General features: G+C 42.5%; 1 long non-coding RNA gene across 1 annotated transcript; it reads left to right on the top strand.

Annotated features, from left to right (window-relative positions):
- The first annotated feature begins 2402 nt into the window (after positions 1–2402).
- On the top strand, positions 2403–13486 carry LOC133386703 (uncharacterized). The gene is made up of 3 exons (XR_009763244.1): positions 2403–2883; positions 12592–12711; positions 13009–13486. It is a non-coding gene; the product is annotated as an uncharacterized LOC133386703 (long non-coding RNA).
- Positions 13487–17427: the final 3941 nt, after the last annotated feature.

Here is a 17427-nt window from a genome sequence, read left to right as displayed (position 1 = left end):
TTCAAACCCAACAAGGTCCAAGTAGGGTTGCCCATTCTTTTTCCTGTACCTTCTACACCTTTATTTGCTGCAAAACAAACAGGTGTTGGTCAGTTGAACTCTGCATGGTATGCAGCTGCAGTGATGGAGAAAAATGCACCTGATTCACAGGCCACAATCAATTAGTACCTGACAGTCTGAATCAATCTAGCTGTAATGGTTGCAGTTTGGTGTATTTAATAATGAAATTTCCCCCAGAAATATAGAAATAAGGGTGGTGAAGGGTATGATTTTAAACAGCAAAATGACCATCTATGCATCACCGAAAATGAGGAAATGCTCAAGTCTACTGTTCAGGTACTAATGTTGATGGGGAACATCAAGGCCTTCTCATGGTTCTTATCCATGTGGTAAGCCTTTCAAAAGTAAAGCAGGAAACATGACCACTCTCACCTGCCCATGGCTTGTCTCCCTCCAGCCCAGCATGCCATTCACTTTTCTAATAACTAGGGCTTCAGTAGAGAAGTGAACTCAGCAGGGCAAATTTTTCAGATCATGGTGTGGACGAGCTTATATATGTACAGTTTGTACATACATAGGGTTATACCTAACACTGCATGACCCCCACCCCTGAAATCTGCCCTGGAGGATTCCCCAACCCTCTACAGCAGAGTTTGGGGGTGCATGAGAGGCTGCAGACAAGAGGACATGAAAGTTCTGTTGCACAAATCAAAGTGAGTTGCGCATGTGGAACAGCAGCACTGGATAAAATCCACAAGGTCTGTGCAGGTTATGCCTCCCATCTCCCACCCCCTTGCTTAGACTACACACTGAACATCTACAAAGAGCCAGTTTGTGCATTTAAAAGTTACAAGCACAATCTTTCTGTTACTGCATCTGAAATGGAAATCGTGACTTATGGCTACCCTATGAATAGGGTTTTCATGGTAAGTGGTATTCAGTGGGGGGTTACCATTGCCTCCCTCTGAGGCTAGTCCTCCCCAGCTGGCTAGGGCCCACTCAGCTTGCCACAGCTGCACAAGCCAGCCCCTTCCTTGTCCGCAACTCCCAGCTGGGGGGCAACCGGGCTCCTTAGGACTATTCAGCTTGCCCACGGCTGCACAGGTGGCAGGGCACGTAACCCCTGAGCCACTCACTGTGGGGGTTATCTTTAGCTGGCCCTTGACACCCAGGAGACATGAGCGGGGATTTGAACTCGCAGACTCTGGACTCCCAGCCAGGCTTTCCTCCCCACTGTGCTATACCAGCTGTCATGGTGAGCACTAGAAAGCTGTAAAAGCAGACACATGAATTGAAAAGCAGACAACCTGGGAGACCAGGGTTCGAATCCCCACATAGCCATGAAGCTCACTGGGTGACTTTGGGCCAGTCACTGCTTCTCAGCCTCATGAAAACCCTATTCATAAGGTCACCATAAGTCGGAATTGACTTGAAGGCAGTACATTTACATTTTTTTTATATTCTCAGGAGATACGAGCTGGGATTTGAACTCACAGACTCTGGATTTCCAGCCAGGGTCTCCTCCCCACTGTTCTAGTTTGTGTATTTAAAAGTTACAAGCACAATCTTTGTTACTGCATCTACATGCTAGGAAAAGCTTCACCTACTGAATTTCTGTCATACAGGAAGCCCTGCCAGAAAAAGCTGGCGACCACATTCTAGACAAGAGCCAGAACTGAGCTGGTCTGTAAATGTCAGCATTACCTATTGCACCGGAATTTTAACTCTGCTAGTTCATCATCAAATTAACATTTTCTTAAAGAGAGTCTGTAATAGATAGTGGAAGAATTAAATGAGATAGCAGGCAAATGTAATGATCCTAGACATGATATTATCTATCCACCAGGCTGTGTTCTACTGTCAATCTGGACACAACAAATATTTATCTGTTTAATAAGTTGTTGCACTTTTTCAGCCCATGGCCAATCAATTTCATCAAGAATTATGGATGCCATAAATTGAAAAGGAATTCCATTATCATATGGAAAACCCTAACATAGGCAGCTGGGAAGTAGCCACACATCTCTGGATGCCCACAGATCTCTGTAATTTGCTTGTATCAAAGAGAAATCCGCCAGGAAGGCGGTAGGATCCTTAGGTACTGGTTTCCATTCCACTTCATTTTGACAGGCACCTGTATGTACAAAAGTTTAAGCTACTCCTCAGCCTTGAGGGGTTGATGTGTTATGTGTGTCAGTGTGTAACAGTAAACAGTAAATACGATAATAAAATAAAATTTAAAAATGTCAAATCCAGCACCCTTCGCACTATGAAATGCTGACACAGCCTCACAGAAAAAGAGAGAGAAGATTTACCTCTTTGTGCTATTTCCCAGATCTTGCCCCATTTAAAAGTAGCCAATCTGCGCCAAGTCCTCATTTTCCATGTGGAGGTAATAGGAAGACTACATATTGAGCCTTTAAGGGGAGCTTGATCTGTAGCTATAGCAGTCAACTTGATAATGCTTATCTGCAGTAACCATGAAAAGCCTTTTCTGTTGATTTCTACAGATCAAGCTGCTTTTAAAGAAACCAGAGCAGACTAGGCTGCTGTTGTATGTTTTTATGGTCAATGTACTTTTTTTTTATGCTCATGTACTTTGTACAAAAGAAGCACACACATTTGGAAATCAAAGCTCTGTGTATTACAGGACAAACCATATGGAGCACACTGGAGACCTCAAAATTACTGCTTGGTCTTCATGTTAGCTAAAGCATTTGCCAATATCTCCATGGGACCTTTATAAATGAAATTGTTTAACCAGACTGGAATGAGTTTCAAACCATGTAAATTTACTTCTGTAAAAATTGCTGTTACATTGATGATTTATCTTAAGGAAGTACATCATCCCACCAAAGATTTCGGACACTTCCAAAGAATAAGGTAATTCAAACCATTATACTGCTTTTATTCTCTATTGCTGGAGTTTTTATGCTGAGATATATATGTATTTTAAATGTTTTTATTATTATAAAATAATTAATCTGCTCCAAGATCTTTCTTATTAGGTGGTTAATAACAAACAATGACACAGCTGCTCAGTGCACAACAAACACAAACCAAACATACAGACACCATAATTTTTATCCAAAAACCATTCTCTTTGAATACTTGCTACAGTAATATGTAGATCTATATTCACTAATAGGCCAAAAAAACCCTTGCGGTTTAAGAATGTACCTAGATATTTTTTATCAAACTTTAAAAAGTAGGGAAATTGGGCAGCTAATAGTGAATGCACCAGGGGAGCAGGAGATCTGACCAATAGTCAACAGATATTTCTATCAAACTTTAAAAAGCAGAGAAATTGGGCAGTTATAGTGAATGCTCCAGGGGAGCAGGAGACCTGACCTCCTCTCTGAGATATTGGAAAGCCCTACAAATTTGTCAAAACGCAAATAATTTGGGTTGGTCTTTCTTCCACAGTCCAATCCACTTCCTGTGTAGCTTGGAAGAATTGGGTAACATGTGCCTCTGAGCAGCGGATTAATGAGTGGTGGCATCACCTGCCATCTCCAAAGATGGAGAATTACATTTTTATACATTTGTTGGTGGTGTTCTTACTTTGCTTCTTTCCTGTGATACTACTGTTTCTACAGAGAATCTAACCTAGAAAATTATATTTCTCTCATTATTCACCCTAGAAATCTGTGTCAAATTTATTTTTCTTAATTTCAAAGCTGTTTTATTGGTCATTGTGATATCATGGTGAAGATAGCCTTTTATGTTTCACACTGGAAGTTAAGTTTTATTTCTATTTGGGGTGCATTAACTTTTGAATCTGAAACTGTAGTTTGATGTAACATTAGACTGATTATAATAAGTTGCTACTTAAGCAATGAATCTTGCTATTGGAGAAAACAAACTTGGCCTGCCCAAGATGCTTGTTTTCAGCCTGCTATGCTTAAACCACTCCTCTTAAGGAAAGGTGGGCATGGTCAATTAAAAACATGGAGCACATCTAGAATTTTGCTAGAATATATTTCACCTCCCACTGTTTTATCTTGTGCAAACTGAGATATTCCTCATGTCCATTGGAAACTATTCTGCCGAATAGTCAGTGCCATTATACCACAATTGTTTTTGGAGTTTTTTTTAGTGTTGCAGAGTGTTGCTGTACTTCACATATTCACACAAACAGAAGCAAAAGAAAATGGCTGGGAAGGAGTGTCCTGCCATGGTCTGGTAACAGTCAGGTGTCAGGGCAATCCAGAAACACAAAATCTTATGGAGAAGCTGAGTTCAGGTGTGGTAAGGCAGGCAGTCTATGAGTGGATGTGGTCCCAATAGTCATGAGGCAAAGCCAAACTCACATACAGCAGAGCTGTGCAAAAGCAGGCAGGATTCCAAAGGAAGGTTTTAGCAGGGGGTCAGAAAGAATCAGAAGCAGGACCAAGAACTGTGATTGCACAAAGCTAAGAACCTGTGCTGTTCCAGCAACTAACAGTCTTCAGCTGGGAGCTTATGTAGCCTGGTCATCCAGACCTTGCTAGACACCTACAACTGGTTAGGCTAGGCTTCAAGGTTCGCTAACTCCCAAGCAGGCTGGTTCTTGTGGACCTTGAGGTTTGTACTCGTGTGTCGATAGCGCTATAGTCGGGAGGCTCCACGAGGTCTTCAGTTGTTATGTCATTGGAGTTTTCATTGAAAGAGAAGACATAGAATAGTAGAGTTGGAATGTTGACCATTGAACCGCACTGTCACTGAGTTTGTTTTCCATCAAGTCTGAAAAACTGTAACTAGGGTGAGTTATGTCTTTGCCTAGTCTGGGAACGGACTGCCAAGGCCGTTGCTATGGTAACCATCGCGATAGACTGGGAAAAGTTCTAGCAGCTATCTGTGTTAAGCTGTGTCTTCTGTGTATTGCCTCTGAACTGAGAGGTTGTCTTCTGTGTTTACCTTTGGAGAGAGATGTACCAGAAGGGGGGTGAGTGAAGAAACTCTACATGTATTTACTCTTAAGCCTTTGGCCATAATGTCTTAATAAAGACTCTTAACATGATCTAATGCTCTGAAGAAGTTTCTTGCTCAACCTAACTCCAACGTAATGTATGCTGTTTCACGCAACAACGCACACACGTCAACAGGGTTATGGGCCCAGATCCACAGCGCATTACACGGGAGTAAGTTGCTGGTCTGAACGGCAGACGGAGTTCCAGAGGGCAGCTTGATTGATTGTACCAGACAGAGGTGAGCAACATGGCTGTAAACCTGTCTGGGGGAGGCTTGCCGATGGAACGACTTAATGAAAAGAATTATGGCAGCTGGAAGCCGAGGATGCGGGCTTTGCTGATAACAGAGGATTTATGGGACATTATAGATGGAACACCCCCGGCGGTATTGACCACAGCCTGGAAGCGCAGAGACCAGAGGGCGCAGGCGTTTATAATCTTGGCTCTATCGGATTCTCAACTGATGTGTGTGAGAGATGAGCCGTCGGCTAAACAGATGTGGGACGCGTTGCAGGATTTGTCCCAGGAATGGCAGCGGAGGCAGAAGGCGCAGAGAGCCGAGCTGATGGAAGCTGTCAGAAGCAAGGAGGAGAAAAGTGCCGAACCGGAGGAGGCAGCCAAAAGCAAACAGGATTACAAGCATCAAAGGCTGAAGTCTTGTTATGCCTGTGGGGCTCGTGGGCATCTCCGAAAAGACTGTCCAGTCAAGCGCAACTCCAGGGACGGAGGCTTGAAGCAGGGAAGTGTGAACTTTGTTTGTAAACAGAACTCTCAAGATTTAGGACCTGTTAACTGGATTGTCGACAGCAGGGCGAGCCATATATTAATTAAAGACAGAAGTTTGTTTTATGCTTCAGAAGAAGTGCAGGATTTTGTGCAACTTGCGGATGGATCACAGAAAAGGGTGGAAGCCCGAGGACTGGTGAGATTTAATAAACTTGGGATAATGTCAGAATGTTTGTTTGTTCCAGAATTGGCTCATAATATTTTATCAGTTCAAAAACTGGTGAATTCTGGGTATTGTGTAACATTTGATAGAGGAAAATGTTTTGTGCAGAGAAGAGGCAAAGTTGTCTGTCAGGGTTTTATGACACAAGGGCAGTTTAGAATGACCGTGGGTGTGAAGTGTGCTGATGCCTTGAGTTTAATGGGGCGGAAAGAGAATGACTGTCAGAGCTGTAAGAAGACAGCTGTTAAAAGCACACAGCCACAGTATTCATGTAATGCAGTCAGGCTGATGCCTGAAAGAGTGCATCAGAGCCGAGTTTACAATCCACAGGGTAAGAGACGTGGCAAATGTGCACCTAGAGCACAAGAGAATGCATATTTCAGAGTTTGGTGTCCAGAAACACAAGCGCAAACATTTAAACCAGATCTTGACATAAATCTGAAAGGCACGAAGACAAAGAGTCTAGTTTTGTCAGGAGCAAAGACAGGAGGTCTTGAATGTTTTGTGGATGCAGATCATGCAGGGGAGCTGAGCAGTCGTAAGTCAACCTCTGGCATAGTTGTGATGTGGCACGGGTCATGCATTGACTGGAGCAGCAAGAAACAAAATGTGGTGGCAACCTCAAGTGCAGAAGCAGAGTATGTGGCTCTATCACAGGCCTGTAATGAGCTACAATGGTTCGCAATGCTCATGCAGGAGATAGACATTGATATGCAATTTCCGATTACTGTATATGAAGACAATCAGACCTGCATCAAGATAGCCACATCAGAAGCTCATACCAAAAGAACAAAACATATTAGTGTCAGATACTTTCACGTAAGGGATTGTGTGCAGCAGGGGTTCGTTAACCTGACATTTTGTGACACTAACAACATGGTGGCTGACATAATGACCAAGCCTTTGTGTGAGGAGAAATTTGGCAAACTGGTGACAAGGCTTGGAATGAGCCAAAATTTGATTGAATAAAGTGTTAGCTAAATGTACAGAGATGTTTTGAACTGTACTGAAATGTAAGCTGTATTGCAAGATGTATTGGAGAAATGTATTGTTGTTATTGTTGTAATGAGTTACAGACATGATGGGAAAAGGGGGGGATTGTTGACCATTGAACCGCACTGTCACTGAGTTTGTTTTCCATCAAGTCTGAAAAACTGTAACTAGGGGGAGTTATGTCTTTGCCCAGTCTGGGAACGGACTGCCAAGGCCGTTGCTATGGTAACCATCGCGATAGACTGGGAAAAGTTCTAGCAGCTATCTGTGTTAAGCTGTGTCTTCTGTGTATTGCCTCTGAACTGAGAGGTTGTCGGGGAGGGTTAATCGATATAATTGTAATGCCTCCTACCCAGTTTTAATATTGTTGTTGCAGATCTATTGTTTTTATTGTATTACTGTATTTTATTAATTGTATTTTAATAATTTTGTAAGTCGCCTAGAGTGGCCATTGGCCAGATAGGCGACGAAGAAATTAAATTTATTATTATTATTATTATTATTATTATTATTATTACCTTTGGAGAGAGATGTACCAGAAGGGGGGTGACTGAAGAAACTCTACTTGTATTTACTCTTAAGCCTTTGGCCATAATGTCTTAATAAAGACTCTTAACATGATCTAATGCTCTGAAGAAGTTTCTTGCTCAACCTAACTCCAACGTAATGTATGCTGTTTCACGCAACAATGCACACACGTCAACGTATAAGGCCATCAAGTCCAACCCCCTGCTCAATGCAGGAATCCAAATCAAAGTATTCCCGACAGATGGCTGTCCAGCTGCCTCTTGAATGCCTCCAATGTAGGAGATCCCACTACCTCTCTAGGTAATTGATTCCATTGTCGTATAGCTCTAACAGTTAGGACGTTTTTCCTGATGTCCAGTCGAAATCTGGCTTTCTGCAACTTGAGCCCATTATTCCGTGTCCTGCACTCTGGGATGATCAAGAAGAGATCCTGGCCCTCTTCTGTGTGACAACCTTTCATATACTTGAAGAGTGCTATCATATCTCCCCTCAGTCTTCTCTTCTCCAGGCTAAACATGCCTAGTTCTTTCAGTCTCTCCTCATAGAGCTTTGTTTCCAGTCCCCTGATCATCCTTGTTGCCCTCCTCTGAACCTGTTCCAGTTTGTCTGCATCCTTCTTGAAGTGCGGAGACCAGAACTGGACGCAGTATTCAAGATGAGGCCTAACCAGTGCTGAATAGAGGGGAACTAATACTTCATGCGATTTGGAAACTATACTTCTGTTAATGCAGCCTAATATAGCATTTGCCTTTTTTGCAGCCACATCACACTGTTGGCTCATATTCAGCTTGTGATCAACGACAATTCCAAGATCCTTCTCACATGTTGTATTGCTGAGCCAATTATCCCCCATCTTATAACTGTGCATTTGGTTTCTTTTTCCTAAGTGTAGAACTTTGCATTTATCCCTGTTGAATTTCATTCCGTTGTTTTCAGCCCAATGCTCCAGCTTATCAAGGTCCCTTTGAATTTTGTTTCTATCGTCCACAGTATTAGCTATGCCCCCAATCTTGTATCATCTGCACATTTGATAAGCATGCTCTGTACCTCCTCATCCAAGTCGTTAATAAAAATGTTGAAGAGCACTGGGCGCAGGACCGAGCCCTGTGGTACCCCATTCATTACTTCTGCCCAGTTTGAGAAGGAACCATCGATAAGCATTCTTTGAGTATGATTCTGGAGCCAACTGTGGATCCACCTGATAGTTGTCCCATCCAGCCCACATTTAGCTAGTTTGCTAATCAGAATATCATGGGGCACTTTGTCAAAAGCTTTGCTGAAGTCAAGGTATATTATGTCCACAGCCTTCCCACAGTCTACAAGGGAGGTTACCTGGTCAAAAAATGAGATAAGATTAGTTTGGCAGGATTTGTTCTTCATAAATCCATGTTGGCTCCTAGTCATCACTGCATTGTTTTCAAGGTGTTTACAGATTGACTGCTTTATAATCTGCTCCAGAGTTTTTCCAGGGATTGATGTTAGGCTGACTGGTCTGTAGTTCCCTGGTTCCTCCTTTTTTGAAGATAGGGACAACATTAGCTCTCCTCCACTCATCTGGCACTTCACCAGTCCTCCATGATTTCGCAAAGATAATAGACAGCAGTTCTGAGAGTTCTTGAGCCAGTTCCTTCAATACTCTAGGATGCAGTTTATCGGGCCCTGCCGATTTGAACTCGTTCAAAGTGATTAGGTATTCCTTGACCGTTTGTCTGTCAATCTCAAGCTCCAATCCTGCCCCTTCTACTTCATGTTTCCCAGGAGGGTCATAGACCCTTTTTTGGGAGAAGACTGAGCCAAAGTAGGAATTGAGCATTTCTGCCTTTTCTTTGTCATCTGTTATCATTTTGCCTTCCTCATTGAGTAGCTGTGCCACCATTTCTTTTCTCTGTCTTTTACAATGGACGTACCTGAAGAAAGCTTTTTTGTTGCTTTTAGCATCCCTCGCTAACCTCAGCTCATTCTCAGCTTAGGCTTCCTGACGCCATCCATGCAATTCCGTGATACCTGCCTGTATTCTTCCTTTGTGGCCTGGCCTTCTTTCCACTTCCTGTATGTGTCTTTTTTGTTTTCAGGTCATCTCTAAGCTTTTTGTGAAGCCACATTGGCTTCTTCTGTTGTTTCCCCCCTTTTTTCCTTCTTGGAATTGCTTGCCATTGCACTTTTAGAATTTCATTTTTTAGAAACCCCCACCCATCTTGGACTCCTTTTCTCATTAGGGTGGCTTGCGATGGAACTGTACTTACAATTGTTCTGAGTTTATTAAAATCAGCTTTCCTGAAGTCCAGGATGCACATATGGCTACTCTCAGCTTTTGCTTCTGTTAAAATCAAGAATTCAAGTATGGTGTGGTCACTTTCCCCCAGAGTTCCCATAACTGCCACTTCATCCACCAAATCATCTCTATTGGTTAGAATCAAGTGCAAGATAGCTGATCCTCTGGTTGCTTCCTCCACTTTCTATAGGAGAAAGTTATCTCCAACACAGGTCAGAAATTTCTTGGAGGGGCTGTGTTTGGCAGAATTTGTTTCCCAACAGATATTGGGATAATTGAAATCCCCCATTATTACTACATCATGCCTCCTTGAAACATTGGCAATTTGCTTTTCAAAAGTTACATTCTTGTCTTCTCCTTGATTGGGTAATAGACTCCAAGCACCACATTCCTTTTATTACTTGCCCCATTAATTTTAATCCAGATACTCTCGGTGGAACTACTAAGCTCATCTTCCTGTATTTCTGTGCAGGGATATATATTTTTAACATATAGCGCGACTCCACCTCCCTTTTTATTCCTTCTGTTCTTTTTGAACAAGTTATATCCTTCAATTGCTGTATTCCAGTCATGGGAGTCATCCCACCAAGTTTCAGTTATACCTATCAAATCGTAATTGCCCTCCTGTATTAAGAGTTCAAGTTCGTCCTGCTTGTTTCCCATGCTCTGCGCATTAGTATGCAGGCCTTGAAGACCATGTGATTTATGGCTTGGCTTCCTTACTACATTTTTCTGAGGACTGTCACTGGTCCCTATTACAGCCGATCTCTCTGTTCCCATTACTGTGCACAAGCCTTCATCAGTCGTTACCACCAAGTTTACGTTTCCCTCTCCCTTAGGATTCAGTTTAAAGCCCTCCTGATGAACTTCTCCATGCTATGGCCAAACACATTCTTCCCAGTCCTTGTCAGATGCAACCCATCACTTGCCAGCAGTCCATCTTCCAGGAAGCATAGCCCGTGGTCCCAGAATCCAAATCTCTCACGTCAGCACCACCTTCGTAGCCATTCATTCACATGGAGTATTTTTCTTTCCCTTTCTACTCCTCTTCTAAGTACTGGAAGGATGGATGAAAAAACTATCTGGGCCCCAAAGTCCTTGAGTTTCCTTCCCAGAGCTTCAAAGTCTGATGTGATTTCTTCATAGTTCTGTTTGGCAGTATCATTTGTTCCTACATGGATGAGGAGAAAGGGATACCTGTCAGTGGGCTTGATGAGTGATGGCAACCCTCCTGTCACATCTCTAATCTGTCCTTCTGGTAGACAGCATACCTGGCGAGTCCACGGATCTTCTCTGCATACTTGGGTTTCGATCCCACGCAGTAGGGAGTCTCCCACTACTAGTACTCTTCTCTTCTTGTTGTGGGGCAATGTTTCATTGGCCCTGCTTGACTGAGCTTCAGCCTCTTGCTCGTTGTCGCACGGGGTCTCCTGCAATTCTTCCACCACAGGCTGTCTTCCAGTCTCATCCTTGAGTGGTTGAAAGCGGTTCCATAGCTCCACTGGTGAAGGGTGTCTTCTAGCTCTTCTGCTGCTGTCACCTTTTCCCACGGAGTTTCCTCCACTTCGTTGTTCCTCTCCAAAGCAGTCTCATCTTCTGCTACCACATGCTGTTGCTCTTCCAGCTCCACTTCTCTTTGCTGCTGTTGTTCCAGCATTCTAAGAACTCTTCATCTTCTCTTATAGTTCTCAGTGTGGCTACTCGCCGTTCCAGGCCTTTCACTTTTTCTTCCAACAGTGCCATGAGCTTGCACTTGTTGCACGTGTACTCCATGTTGTTCTCAGGCAAGAAAACAAACATGGCACACACCTTGCAGGTCACAACCACTGGAGTATCCTTCCTGCTCATACTCTCTTCTGTCTTTTGTTTCTTTCTAACTACTTGTTTTGGAGTGGCCTGTGCTTTGTCCTGTCCTACTACAGGGTAAACTTGAGAGTCCTGGTCCGCTGTACAAGGAGAATTAGTAATTTGGTTTTTGTGTGTGTCTGTTTTTAGGGACCTCCCCCTTGACCTCCTCTGTCAAACTCCTTTGTCAAACTCCTGTTTGCTCTCCCTGTTCGCTCGCTCTGTTCGCTCGCTCTCTGAAAGCCGGCTTGCTTATATGTCCTCACCTGTAGACCAACGGAGACATCTTAGCTCAGGTCTGGGTCAAGCATGAAAAAGAAGATTTGTTATCTTCTCTCCTCATTTTTTTCCTATATCAAGAAATAATTAGCTACACATCTAGTTTCCATGGAAACATATTGCCTGGGGTTTACCTAACAAAAAGATGTGCCCAGCCAGATCTGGCCCATTAACCCTTTCCCATCCAACTCCTGAGGGTCAAAACTTTATGAACAGTGGTATGATGACTTCATACAGAGAGCTATGGTTTGGTGCCCATATGTGTCTACGCTGTCTCTTAAAACTAGAGAGCATGGATTGGTACAATGGATGAAAATGGGGATGTTTCTGCCCAAGGATGTAGCAATCTCTGGCACAGTGTTTCTGTGTGGCTATGGAAGGAACTCTTTTTCTATCCCTTAACATGACAGAGCAACTTCTGAATGGTTTCTTGAGCTGGGGTGAATCAGTATCATTCAGCTCATTTCAGTGAAGTGCCACAAATAGATACCGTCTTGGGATATAGCCCTCTTTGCTTTGAACAGCAGGTATCTGTAAGTGACTCCTTTGACATTTCAGTTGCTGTAAGGCATACCGAAAACAGAACAAGAGCAAGTTTACAGCTTGTCACATGACACTCCTGATGTTTTAGAAATATGTAGGACACACATACTCCAAGGATACGTTATCCTAAATTTAAACCTTTGAATTACTGAACTTTTCTTTATGGTACTAATAGATAGATTTTCACTGAGTTCTATACTCGTTTATTCATGATGCCTCTTGATTGATAGATAAGCAAAAAGTCTGCATCTCTTCCAACCCTGAAGCAGAAAACATCATGGGGGATCGAAAGAAGCAACAAATAAAAGGAATGGAAACTGCTGATGAAAAAGCAACTGAAGATTTGACAGGTATGATAGCTGAAGATTAATGGTTTTGACTACCCATCTATGCAATTGACTGATATGTGTTCAGTTAACTAAAGAAGACAAATTTAAGGGTTGAGTCAGGGAAAAGGCTAAAGAAATCCAGTGGGAGTAGGACAGAAAGCAATGATTTTAAGCCACAGTCTACAATCTTAAACCATTGGGTGGCCCATAAACTTTGGATTCTTAGAAGTGATCCATAGTTACCATTGCAAAAAGATAAGCAGCAATGAAGGACTGCTCCCTCTTCATGGATTTCTTTTTCTGTCTTCTTTCATCCAGCTCCCTTTCCCTTCAGAAGAACTCTACCTGGAACTGAGTAAATGACAGACGGAGAAGGAGGGTGTTCACTTTCTGCTCAGTTCTGGTCAGTACTTGTAGGAACTGGGCAGGCCCCAGGCCCCTGTCTTTTCAAGAGGACCTCAAGCTGGCCTATTATTAAATTTTAAAAAATAAATAAATGAGAAAGGGATCCCAACTTTACCGAAGACCCAATCCATGAATATTATAGAATGGTTGAAGAACTAGAAGCTTTTTGTCCACGACTCAGCCTCTTCACTTCCAGCCTCAACTCTGTTCTCTCCTCTCTCTCCGCATTACCTCACAGTTCAAGTCTTCTTTCACAGCAAGGCTCTGTTCCCAAGGCATAGCAACCAGTATGGGGCACTCTCTTGCTGGGACCTGAGGCTGTACCTCTCCATCTTCTTTATCATAACAACTAAGAAGAGCCCTGCTGGATCAGGTCAATGGCCCATCTAGTCCAGTATCTCACAGTGGCCAACCAGATGCCTGAGTGCAGGGACGTGAGTGCAACAGCACTGTCCCCACTTGTGATTCCAACCACCATACATAAACTTATACACCTCTATCATGTTCCTCCTTACTTGTCTTTTGTCTAAGCTAAAAAAACTCCAAACATTGTAGCCTTCCCTCATAGGGAAGTTGCTCGAGCCCCTTCATAATTTTGGTTGCCCTTTTTTGAACCATTTCCAGATCTACAATATTCCTTTTAAGGTGAGGTGACCAGAATTGTGCACAGTATTCCAAGTACGGTTGCCCCATAGGTTTGAATAGCGGTATTATGATATTGGCAGTTTTATTTTCAGTCCCTTTCCTAATGATCCCAAACATGGAAATCTTTTTTCAGAGCTGTCACACTTTGGGCTTATATCTTAATTGATTTATCTGCTACAATCTCTTGTTTCTGGTCAGTCACTGTCAGTTTAGTCCCCATTAGTGCACCATTGAAAGTCTCCCCCCTCCCTATGTGTATCACTTTACATTTGCTTACAATGAACTAAATTTGGCATTTTATTGCCCATTAGGTCCTTTTGGAGCACCTCACAATCCCTTTCTATTTTAGCCACCCTGAGCAAGTTGACATAAACGGCAAACTTTAGCAATTTAGATTGAGTCTGTAGAATCAGAGAGGATTTTTAAATCTTTTCCTCAGTGTCATTTCCCTACTTGAAATTGTTATGAGCATGGGGGTTGGGATGGATGATTCCTGTGGGTCCCCTTTCCAGCCTCTGATTTGGAATCCTGTGCCTTGGAATGAGGAATTTTCTGCTGGTCAAATGAGTCTTTTGTTAACCAAATAGATTGGCCAGGTAGGATAATGGGTCTATCAGTTGCCTAGCAAAGGTGAATAGGCCAGGAAGACCCTTTTGTCATTGAAACTCTTCAGGAGAGCTGCCACCACCCCCTCCTGGAGCCCAGGAGAGTTTTGTAGTTTTAGTTGTGTTTTAAGAATGCTTGGAGGCTGGAGGCAGGCAGAGAGACTGGCTCTCTGCACCATGACATTTGGGGTGCCTCCTGTAATACAGATGGAAAAGCTGGATATTGGACTGCTGATGCCTTGAACCCCCTCCATCCTAAGCTCAGGTTGGAATGTGTGTAAATAAATAAACCATATCTCATAAAGACACCGCAGTCTCCACTGACCTTCTTCCCGAAGGAAACCAAACCCTGGATGAACGCAGGGACCCCTGAGATCTCACCGCTTGGAGATTGGGGGAGCACATAACAAAATCATCCTCTAAGTTGCCAGAACCTGTATCTCACACTCTCCTCACTACACAATACTGGAACAGGGTTGCCTCACGTCTGCACAAAGAGAGGGTCAAGCACCCAGTCCTCATAGCATAACAGCCAATTTTATGTTGAGATTATGTGTGCACAAATTTGAAACTAGGCAGTCTTCATTAGGCGAAGTGAGAATAAGAGGTTTTTATAAAACCAAAATGGATAGCGTTATTATTTTCTACACACACCACCATGGAAAATCAATCTGGTGTTTGGTGATATATCATTAATAGGGTTTCCGCAAGAAGAAATTGAAAAAAATGAGAGATGTCTATCTTTGATAAAGACTTAGGAACACTCCTTTCACCTCATCTCACCTTATGAAAAAAGACTCCCATCCCTTTGTGATAAATAAGCAATGTTGTTCATGCCAGCATAATAGCAAGGAAATGAGGGGATTTCAGTTAGGGACAGATTTGGCCTCAAAATGTTAACACTGAATAAATGATTGTGGAAAGCAGCACAGCAAGTCTAATGCAAGATGCTCATAATAAGGCAGCAAGAACTGGTGAAGGCAGAAGAATGTGAATTCTGCATGACTGCCGACTCTGGCTTGAGTTCCCAGAGGAAATTGTTAAATAAAAATGTACATGACTGTTCCAAATTCATTGCTGAAGTTCTGCTCTGTTTTTCTGCCTGTTCTTTCCTTAATGGTTAATGCATGCATGATTCTTGGAAACTGAGTTCTACAATTAAGGCCACCTTTTTGGTTGACAATCTAGGTGCAACTCTTTCCTGCTAAGCAAAATAAATATTTATAGTCTTCCATATTATATTCTCATCAGTCAGAATGTTTATTTGAAAGTGGTAATTACTGGTAATGCTAATGTTGGACTCCTGCTGGGAGGAAGGGCAGGATATAAACAACAACAACAACAATAATTAATAATAATAATAATAAACCTGCAATTTAGGAGAGAATGTTACCAGCACTTCTCAATAGTAACGTCAATGATCATACCTTTGTGGATGCTGAAAAGACTATGGAAAAAAAGAATAGTATAGGGTGCAAAGTGTTAACTTTTGGATCACTGTTTGGCCCAACTGACTGATGGCTCTACCTGTGCTGGGACAAAACTAATTTTCTGTACTGAGGGCCAGTATCAGGGAAGATCACATACAGAATACAGTACGTTCTGTATTTCACATGTTGCAGATTTCAGAAGCAGGTGACACCATTGTGTCACCATAAATATGGGTTGAATTATTATTTGAGTACATGGTGAAGAGAATCACGAGGACAGTTGAAACAAAAATAATTTATTTGAATAGCATGCCATTGCAGATATGCCAGCTGAACACCTCAGATACACCAACAGTTCCTTTCCCACACCTTAATACTATCTAGATTCAGCTGGCTTGGGGATGGGACTCTGAGGTGGGCAGGAAAGGTTGATGGGAGAGGGGAAAATGTGTATTGGGTAGACTCTGCCTGATTCTGAGCAGTTCTCCCTTTCTATATCCCCTAGTGCCCCATCCCGTAATATTCACATGTCTGTGACCCAAACCATTGTATATGTTCAGGACAGCCTTCCTATCTCTCAGGCATGCAACCAGAGACTCAGGCATGCAACCAGAAAAAGTGAGTGAGTGAGAGAGAGACCTCAGGAAGAAAATCCTGCAAGCACTTCTCCCCCTCACCGGCAGTAAAAATACAACAGTAATAAATCAAACAACTAACAATCTGCTTCCTTTTCACAACAACCCAGATCAGCTGCTTGAGATAGCTGCTCCACTTTGTCTAACAGTAGGTACTAACCCTGGGGGGACGCCTCATAATGCACACAAATATAAATACAAGTAGTCTAATGTGTTTAACTGAGCAATCCTACAGTGGTGATGGTGGTGGAGACCCTATGACACAGGGGGACACACAGTGTGTGTGTATGAAATGAGTGAATGAAATGGATGTCTGCATTAAAAACGTGGTCATTGTTGGTGTGTGTGCACCATGTTTTGGGGTTTTTTTTTTAACTCACGTGCTATGTGGAACAACAGGATTTCTAGGGTATTGTATTTGGGGAGAACTAAGATGGCAGCTGCAGCTGTGGCAGACGGGTCATCCTTGGTGATGGAACCCAGCACACATAATCTTCAGTCATAGGCCATGTGGCATCTCCCTGAGCATACCAGGTGGTGAGACCAGGCTCAATCATTTGTCCTATTACCCTTCCAGTTTAGCAGAACCATGGGGTTGCCTTCTCTGTTAGTGTTGCTTTTATAGGTTTGTTAACTGATGTCTCATTACAAGCAATAATTTTAGGAAGCTGCCAGAATCATGAAAGATTCTCACTAAATAATACAGGCAAATCCATTATAATTGGAAAATCTTCTTAACAGTGTAGCCTGAAACAAAATACCCATATTGTTTACAACATCAGCATCATGGAACACTTTTATGAGGCAGCACTGATTAAAATCCAATTAAAATTCATATTTCAAATCTGCAAATAATAATGTGATCCACAGAATTACTTGACTAATGCTTTTAGCCCTGAATGTTATAAAAAGCTAGGGCAGAATAATTAACTGTTTAAATTGTTTTTGATACTGCATTTTAATTTCTATAACCTGCTGTGGGACCTGCTGGTGAAGGGCAGGCAATAAATATAACAA

Source organism: Rhineura floridana, chromosome 6 (assembly GCF_030035675.1).
Source record: "Rhineura floridana isolate rRhiFlo1 chromosome 6, rRhiFlo1.hap2, whole genome shotgun sequence".
Classification (NCBI taxonomy): domain Eukaryota; kingdom Metazoa; phylum Chordata; class Lepidosauria; order Squamata; family Rhineuridae; genus Rhineura; species Rhineura floridana.
Note: the sequence above shows the minus strand (reverse complement) of the source record. Positions and strands in the feature narration are given on the sequence as shown.